Raw genomic sequence first — 9,567 nt, 5'->3', positions numbered from 1 at the left:
CGATGGTATGAATACAATATCCCCAGTGGAGTCACGTCACTACTAACATATTCCCAGAAAACGCGTAAAGCGATATAAAAGCGTCCAGTCCATACTTCCCATCGCCCGTGGACCTAGGCGTGTTTACGAGACCACAAATCAGTGGCCACGCCCGTTAGCGAACCACATTAGCCCCATCGACACTGTCTCGTGGTTCTTTATGACCACCCAGAGATTTGATAGTAGCTGATTTTTTTAGACAACTTGGTTGCTGAGCTGCTTGCTACTGAAGCTGTTTTTCTTTAATTTTTTTTATATCGTTCTCATTTTTTGCGTTCTTTCAAATACTTGCCACTTAATTGTCTCACGACTGCATTGCATTTGCAAAATAACAGCTGGAGTGCAGTCATAAGACAATTAGGATGCAGTCGACGCTTTAGCATTCAACAGGTTTGATCTGTTAGAGAAAATCTTTTTTACTAACATTTCTTTCATGAGAAATTTATTTCTTTTTTGTGTTCTTTGTGAAAAGAACAACAAAATATTTTGTTTTCCTCATTCGCACAGTTCGTATTGTTTTCTTTGTAGTAGTTTGTAGTCTAGATGAAGTTGGCGTTAATTTTTATCAACTGCAACTTTACACAATAGCTGATGACCTGATATGATGATCTGCTTTGCAGTTGCGGTGCAGGTCATATGACTAAGCACTAAATCGAGAGAACACTCAAATTGTAACCATAAGCGCCCAGTTACACGACGCGAAAGCTATCGCGCGTCCGCCGCGCGGCGGCCGCACAGTTACCGCGCTCTCACATACATTAATGGCGAATCTGAATTATATTTCCTGAGCAACAACATTACATAACATTACATAAGTGAAAACTTAAAAGCCAAATACATAGAACGTATTTTGCCATGACAGTTACATAGGGCGCACTATAAGTTTCCGGAACTAGCCACTTACATAAATAATATTTAAAAAGTAATTACAACATTTGAAAATGGAACTCTTTGGCTGTAAAATACAGTTTGTTTCATCTGACTGTCACTTGTTTTTACATTGTGGCGTCATTTTAGAAATTGGTTGTCTACATAGCCATGATTTAAGATTTAACTCGTCAAAATTTTGGTAGTATGATTTTCTACGACTTTAAGTGTAATTTAACAGCTCTCAAACTGCTTTTGACGATGAAGCACCATGCAAGACGACTATTTATAGCTGGTTTGCAGAATTCAAACGCGGTCGTGTGATTCTCAGTGACGAATTTCGTGATAGTCGCCCGTCCACTGCTGTGAACAACAAAAACATCGATGGTGTGCACCGTATGATCAAAACAGACAGGCATGTGACATACCATCAGATTTGGGCATGTTTAGGCATAGGCATGAGTCAAATACAATCAATATTACACAAACATTTGGGTGTGAAAAAACTGTGCTCTCGGTGGATCCAACACAATTTGACTGAGGCCCAAAAAACGGATCGCGTCACTTGGTGCAATGCCTTATTACCAGATTCAACGAAGGGGCGTCAAATTTGGTGTGGGACATAGTAACAGGTGACGAAATATGGATTTATAGTTACGACCCCAAAACAAAGCAGCAATTGAGCGTATGGGTCTTTCGAGATGAGCCGAAACCAACTAAAGTGGCGCGCATGCAAAGTGCCTCTAAGCGGATGATTGCTTCTTTTTTTAATAAAACTGGACACGTGGCTACTGTTGCTTTGGAGAAGCGTTGTACCGTGAATAGTGATTGGTACACGATCATTTGTTTGACGGAAGTTATTGACAAACTCCGTAAAAATAACCGTAAACGCCGTATCATCTTCCACGATAATGCCAGTCAGACAAATGAATTTTTCTCACACGGCCAGACAGACAAATGAATTTTTGAAGATGAACAACGTTGACCTTATGAGCCATCCCGCGTACAGTCTCGACCTGGCTCCTTGTGACTTTTATTTATTTCTAAAAATTAAGAACCAGTTACGCAGTCAACGATTTTCATCACCTGAAGAGGCTATCGAAGAGTATGAAAAATGCGTTTCAGAAATTGTCACGGAGGAATGGCATGAAATGTTTTCAAAATTGGTTCATTCGTATGAAAAACTGCATTAACGCTGACGGAGAACATTTTGAGAAACAATAAATTAATTTCCGACCATTTATAATACTTTTTTCTTATTCATTCCGGAAACTTATTGTGCGCCCCACGTATATGCACGCGATCGCTGCGCGGCGGCCACACGGCGTCCGCGCGGCGTGTGCGCGTTGAATTTCGTATGGAAAAACGCGCCCTAACACGTTATTGTTTACCGAAACAGAAGGTCTACCAACGCTAATACATAGATAGATATCGTTGGTCTACCATGACATACGAAGCAGCGATCGAAGATCGTGATTAGACATAAGTGTTAATAATTAAGATTTCCTTTATGGCGGCCAATGGGCGGCCACTAGGTTTGTGCCAGTGTCCGTTTTATAAGAATAATATAAAAATTATGGCGACCATCGCCAGTGTTAGTTTTACGTTTTTTCATCATAACTATTGCGTATACCTTATTTCCAAACTGACTCCTCAAATGACGCTATCGTATTGAATGAATGAAATATTATTTATTGCACATTAAAATTACAATGACAACACATAACAGTAATGTAAGTATGACAGAGTAAACCAGTGTACAACTGGCGGCCTTATTGCTAAGTAGCGATTTCTAAGAATTGGAAAGGGGGTTGCAACTAAAGAATATCTTGTAATGAAAGCGTTTTAAATAAATACACTGCTCATCAATAAACTAAATATATAAATAATAATAATAACTACTTATATTATTAGAACCCATAAATAAATATTAATATAAATATAATAAATAATAAAGTTACTTGTATACTTTTGTAGGACAATAAAAGAAATTATAAATAGTAATAACAATAAATTATTACATGATCAAACTTACGAAGTCCATAGATGTCTTGCACACATAATTTGGAGCCGTTCCAATTTATTAAGTAGGGTGACTGTCAAATCCGGACAACATAAATCTGCATAGTCCAGTATCTGATGTAGTCTCTGAGCCACCATAATTTTAGTTTGTACATTACTTTCATCGCAAAACTGACATACGTGTAGTACGTAATATGTCTGTGTATGAGCTACTTTGCGGATGCAGTCACGTAGTATAGTGTTTCTTGGTATACCCAGCTTGAGGCTTAATACGAGTACGTATCTCTCATCTCCTTAGAGAGAAATAAGCAACGAAAAAGAAACAAATACACGAGTTTTTTTTTAACAATCTATGGCCAATTTTGATCTGTATATTTTGATAAACAATGATATTGCATATTTTTAGAATTCCTTTTATTTATTGAAAAGTTTTAGTTTTTCCACGAAATGGTGTACTTTAAACGCTTCCCCAGAAGAACTCATTGTTTTAAACACTTCACTCTTGATTTCGGAGCCGGATTTATTAGTTTATTTGCTGGGGTAAGAACTATATTCTTTTTGCCACAGGTTCACAGGTGGTGTAAAAATTTGCACGTCCAGCAAATATCCTAGAAAGCAAATAGAGTTGCATCCCGATAAAGGGCAACAACGATACAGCCGTTTTAACATTATGACTACCGCAAGTTTGCATTTTAGTTCCACCTTCAAGGTCCCTCCTTGGGTCTAGGTACTAGAAAGTCGTGAATATTCACTCCTTATATCATTGACTTATCACCTATTAGCACGAAGTTCTGTCCTTTCTGAAGCATATCACAAAGATGTGGTATATATCCCATTTCCCGAAAGCTAAAAAAGGTCACCTGGAGAGTTCAAATGGGGTCGCAATGTATCAAAGCTTAATTTTTTTGGAATAAATCATAGAATAGATAGCTACCGAAATACACATCTGTACACGCACGCATAAATATAGTAGCAGTAGAGCTCTTCTGCAAAACAGGGAAGTACTGCTACCTTACCTATTACCTTACCTGCTATTTCTACCGCCAAGCAGTAATGTGAGCGTTACTGCGCTCTGGTTTTGAAGGGTAGGAAAAAAGGATGAATTTACAGGCATATGAGATGTCAACTCATAGATCAGGGTGACGGGCGCGGTGGCAGTGCCTCTCAAGTGTTTGCAAAAAGCTCTGAAGGACACTGCGACTGCTATGGACCGGCGTGTCGCTTACCATCAGGCGCACAACTCGTTCGTTCCGTCACTTGATATCATAAAAAAAATATTTCTAGATGTTAGGTATCACGTAAGGTTATCCTTAACATTTAAAAAGCTTTATTATATATATATGGCATAAAAATCGCGGTGTATCTTGACTAGTGTTGTAACTTGAAAAAAACAAGTGTTTTTTTTTCACATTTTTGAAGAAAAACATGAAAAAAAACACAGCGCCCTGGTTTTTTTTCTAAATTTGGTTTTTTTTTTTCAAAAAAAGTAAAATGGAATAACTGAAATAAAATAAGACACTAGCTTTTGTTTTAAGAAAATATATATGTGAACGTATATATAACATGTTTATTAAAATCAATTACCATGATAATTATAACAAAATTTCATGTTCATTTGTGGTGTTACTAGTGTTACTACTGTCACAGGTGTTACCCACACTTGTAATGTAATCAAAATTTTCTGTGTCTTCGTTTCTTTCATTCAAATCCTACCGAATAATTTTATATAAGCGGCTTGCTAATAGTTCTATGTAAATGTTGCTATGTAAGGGATATGTGCGATGTGGAAAAAAAATATTAATATAGCTTTTAGATAAACAAATAAGTAGTGTTTTTATCAGTAATCATCAAAGCAACGATGTAACAGCAATCGATAAATTTAAAAAAACAGGTAAATGTTAGAATACCCGCATTTTCCCCACATAGCGTCAATCTCACAAAGTACCCAATCGAGTTGAAATTCCCCGCAATTTGGGGAATTCGCCACAAATTGACAACACTATGAGTGTTGTCCATTTATTTTGAGCAATTTATCTATGAAGAATAATATTAACAACAAAAGAGGAAATGTAGTAAAAAATACAATTGTCATATTGTCATATTTTTAGTTTCATACTTTTAGAAAAAAACATACTCCAGAAAAAAACGTTTTTTTTTCATGTTTTTTCATTGTTTTTTTTCACTTCAGAAAAAAAACGGTTTTTTTAACAACACTAATCTTGATCGTATAGCCGTGAACATGCTTATTTTTGTTCGATGTTTTACTATGATTTGTTATTATATAAATATTCGTTTTTAATATGCGTTATGTCATATTAAGTAATCTGTGATAATATTTATTGTCTTGTTGCAGGTCACTGGACTGTTACATGCAAGCCAGTATTTTTGGTATCCATGCAAATTATTGTACAAAGCAGAGGGACTATTTCAAATCCCAATGATAGTATTTTTAGTTATTTTAAGTGTATGTGGTTCCCTACTATGCATCACCGCGCTGGTATTTATCTGCGGTATAGCGATGGTAATTTAAAAGACACCGTAAAGCCGTTTGTATAGCTAACAAGTTGGTCGAACGGTTACCATGACTGCCACGGAGAGGTCCCAGGTTCGATTCCCGGGCCGGTAGAAATATTTGTAGTGCCTACATTTATTTCTCTCGTGAGTTTGGGTGTAATTTGTGGTTATCTATGTGTATCCATGGCACCCGCCACACAGGGTTTCCCTAGTGCGGGGCTATCTTGAGTGTGTGCGTTATTGTCATATTGTGTAACTAACTACATTCAGACTATGTGCAATATTGAATTTATTAAGTGTATGCGTGGATGTTAAAGGCGCTCGCCCACCGAGCGCACTGTGGCGCCTTTGTCATAAAATTAACTCGATCAACTGCGTGCGATCAAACGTGACAAGAAAACTCGCCGCGCTCGGTGCTTACAGCTCGCCCAAGTCCGCCTACACGGTTAAACTTCACTTCGATTAAATTTGCGTAAGTCGAGTATGCTGTATGTGCGTACTGTGTACGGGAATATAGTAAAATCGACCTTTTGGTTCTGAGAGCTGTTGACGCATATACGGTTGAAATTTCTACTTCAGCTAGAATTCATATTTTTCACGTACTAATATGGTTCATTTTGCTTGAGTCGAGCGCCATAAGAACACTCACTTTATTTCAGAATAAATTCTTTTTTTACAAACGAAATTAAAGGCATTCGAAAAATTTATATCGCATGCTAAACGTGTTCTATTTATATTCAGTTGATATAAAAAACAATCATTGGTATATGTAAAGTACCTATTGAATACTGCGGTTTTCTTGTAAAATTTCGAGGTAAGTTTGTGTTTTTTTTTTCTATCATGAAACTTTACCGTGTAGTAATCAGTCTACACGGTACATTGTCTAACAAAAAAATATATAGTAAATCTAAAAACAAATAGTTAACTATATATATATGTTTTTTTTTCCAAAGTGATTGATTCAACATGTTCAGTGTTGTGCGACATCAACTAAAACCATTTGAAGTTGTATAGACTCATATATAAATATACGTTAAAGATCAAATTGGCTTAAAAATATTCTTAAAACATCAGTCATTAATGATGCAAAAGGGAGTCATACCAAAATGAATTTTACCACTAAAGGCCAGGCTAACGGTTGAGTTTCTTTAACACTTTTCTTCACACTTATCTATCTAGGAAACCCAGAACCAAATGGTCGGTTAAGGGGTCAGGTATCATGGGCCATCGACTGTAAATTAAGCAAAACCGCTTCCAAGGGCTTACCTAAATTGAAGATGTGGTTTGATCGTGTAGACCAGTCTCCTAGAGGAGGATTTTTCATAGTGACTCCTTCATTGCAGAAAATACCAAAAGTTATACCGGTGTTTGTGGTAGCATTACTTATGCTACCTTTTTCACTACTTCTATTTCATGTGATGGCGTTAGTTCGAGTTTTGGTCGACAAGATTTGGTGTCCTATAGCATTAATGGGAATAAAGGTCATACCAGAGTTCTATTATGGCGTAGAGATTGTCCTCAGTATAGGCATTGGAATTGGTTAGTTACGTTTTCTTCGCGATCATTATATTTGTTCTGCAAGGGCTGACGATTAACTTTGAAATGGTGTGACTTTGGAAGTCGTTGTTCATGATCTTTGGAAAAGAAATTAATTATTTTTTGATTTCGCTTCGCCCCAATCATGGGATACAATCTGATATCACTCAATTATCTATGGAAAATGTATATTTTCCGCCTCTCCGATCCACTCGTGCATCGACTCAGTCAATTGAATCGCTGGATGCAAGTAATAGATTACACGCGCTAACTAGGTGTGTAAGATTCTCACAGCCAAAAATATTACATTAAAAATAAATTACAGGGGCTCATACACAGAACCGTATTATGTAATTTACTTTAAAATGACCGTATTATACGTTCGCATGAGTGAGTAATGTGCGATGGGATAGTATGATTTAATTCCTCCTACCCCTTTTCATCATCAGGGGACTAAATGTAAGCTGGGGTTCCCTATGTTGTGAATATTCCACAGATTCTCACGAAGCGTTAGAATTCCCTGCCTGCAGACTTGTTCCCTGAATGATGTAAGTTGGATTTTCCAAGGCGAGAGTGTATAGGCATGAAATGAATGATGTTGGTAGGTTCACAAATGTTTTCGCTTTGACAAATGAGCGTTTGAAATATTATAATAAAAAAGAATTATCAACCTTCCTACTGATGGATCGAAGTGGTGGAAAATTTATTTATTGATCCTGTGCGACAGGCGATTTTATATGTATATCTTGTCGTCTAAAGTCGTGGTAGCCTGATGGTTTCATCTACCGCCGCTCAAACAGAGTTGAATTTATGTGCAAAATTTAATTTTTAAATTTACCATAAGCCTTTCGGTGAAGGAAAACACTGTGATGAAACCTGTACATTCACAATCTTCGAAAAAGTGTGAAGTCCCCAACCCGCATTGGGTTGCTTTGCGGATTATGATGGGGTAAACCGTGGCCTGAGAGGAGACCCGTACCCAGAAGTGGGACGTATAAATGGGTTGATGATGATGTATATCTTAAAATACGAAATGGATATCCTACGACATGACATTTTGTCAACATTTGCTAATAATTATTAATACAAAGATCGAACACGTGAGGTCCGCTGGTTCGTTCCGTGGCTTGGTTAGCATAGCGTCTGCCACGGTTTGCTAGAAGACGTCGGTTCGAATCCGGCCGGATCAAAGGCATTTTTTGTAAGAGTTTGATCTTTGTATTAATAATTATAACAAACTAATGGAGTAATTTCACATAAAAAGAAAACGTTCTTTTAGTTATAGTGTCCTGTATTTAGGTCTGCAGGAAGAAATTTGTATTAGAAATAAGCAGAACCTTTTGTTTTTAATTTCGCTTGTATTCTTTGTGACTTGTTAAATTTTTCCTGTACAATAAACTATTAAATAAATAAATAAATAAATAAAAATAATTGGATATCAATTCAATACAAATTTAAACATTTGCTAATATTTTTGGTAGTCTTTTCAAATAAAGAAAATATATTTGCAAAAGAAAAAAAACTGAAAAGAACAGAAAAATGTGGAGGAAAAAGTTACAAAATAAAACAAACGTAATTTCATTTCAATTAGGATTATGAATGTACAGTTAACAGTACTTCAAGCTATACAGTTTTAGTTCGAATATCGCGTCCAGTGCATTGGAACAAGATCCGTCAATGTGTAGTTTGATGTGCTGCTGTTTGTACATAATATGCTGCGCATTCTCAGGGACGAATTAAAAGAATCTTTGGCATGCGTCCACTTTTACACACCTACTAATGTAAAAAAATATATTAAAATACAAAAACATTTTATTGAATAACCGATGAATACTGAATTGGTTATAATTTAGCATTATGTTATTAACAAAAAATACAATTCTGTTTCAGTTTTTACCGATTTTGCCATGGTAATCAATTCCTTTAATGTTGAAGAGGACGAGGTTGAATAAATAAATACATACTCCATTTTGTGAAGAACTACAAGTAAGTAAATTCTTTGGCATTATTCTGATACTGATATTTACCTGATCAGAACATCATAAAGACGGCTTCCCACGTTGTGTGATTTACAGATTTTCGCGCACAGCCGATGACAACTGTCAGCCACACACAGGTCTCGCCCATATCATATTAAACATTAAAAAATTACAGAATGACTTGGCGCTGCTCATTTTTGCTATGCACCGCTCTGGATGTGTCTGCGTAACAGCGGACTGCCCTCTGCCTTTGATGCCCAGGTGAGTTCGTGCGAGGTGATCGAGAAAATTATGACCATGGACACGACAAACGAAGAATTTCACATGGCAACCTCGATTTGTCATTTCATTATACAGGTAACTAAAATGAAGCAACATTTCTGGTACATTTATTTCCCCATTCCTAGTTTATATATTATATGCACCTTTTTCATATGCTGACTTAACGTAAACCTGCAGGAGGCGTCGAACTATCTCCGAAACCCAAACAGAAATGGCTAATATCATTATTTTGTCTTTCATTTATAATACTTTGCCTAATCTACGGCTGGCATTCTGTACAATACTTTAATAGACTTTGTATGCAATGTCTAGGCAATTGTATATAACA

The 9,567-nt window shown here is 36.4% G+C and overlaps 1 long non-coding RNA gene across 3 annotated transcripts; it reads left to right on the top strand.

Moving 5' to 3' along the window:
• The first annotated feature begins 3,392 nt into the window (after window positions 1-3,392).
• On the top strand, window positions 3,393-9,270 carry LOC113226701. Of its 3 annotated transcripts, none has more exons than XR_003310131.1 (5): window positions 3,393-3,468; window positions 5,282-5,449; window positions 6,871-6,981; window positions 8,869-8,964; window positions 9,133-9,270. It is a non-coding gene; the product is annotated as an uncharacterized LOC113226701 (long non-coding RNA). The 3 variants fall into 3 exon arrangements; XR_003310129.1 differs by having other exon boundaries at window positions 6,786-6,981; XR_003310130.1 differs by having other exon boundaries at window positions 6,786-6,981; window positions 9,054-9,270.
• Window positions 9,271-9,567: the final 297 nt, after the last annotated feature.

Source organism: Hyposmocoma kahamanoa, unplaced genomic scaffold (assembly GCF_003589595.1).
Source record: "Hyposmocoma kahamanoa isolate Upper Pololo Valley unplaced genomic scaffold, ASM358959v1 192, whole genome shotgun sequence".
In the NCBI taxonomy this organism is placed as follows: domain Eukaryota; kingdom Metazoa; phylum Arthropoda; class Insecta; order Lepidoptera; family Cosmopterigidae; genus Hyposmocoma; species Hyposmocoma kahamanoa.
This window is presented reverse-complemented; position numbering and strand designations above follow the sequence as displayed.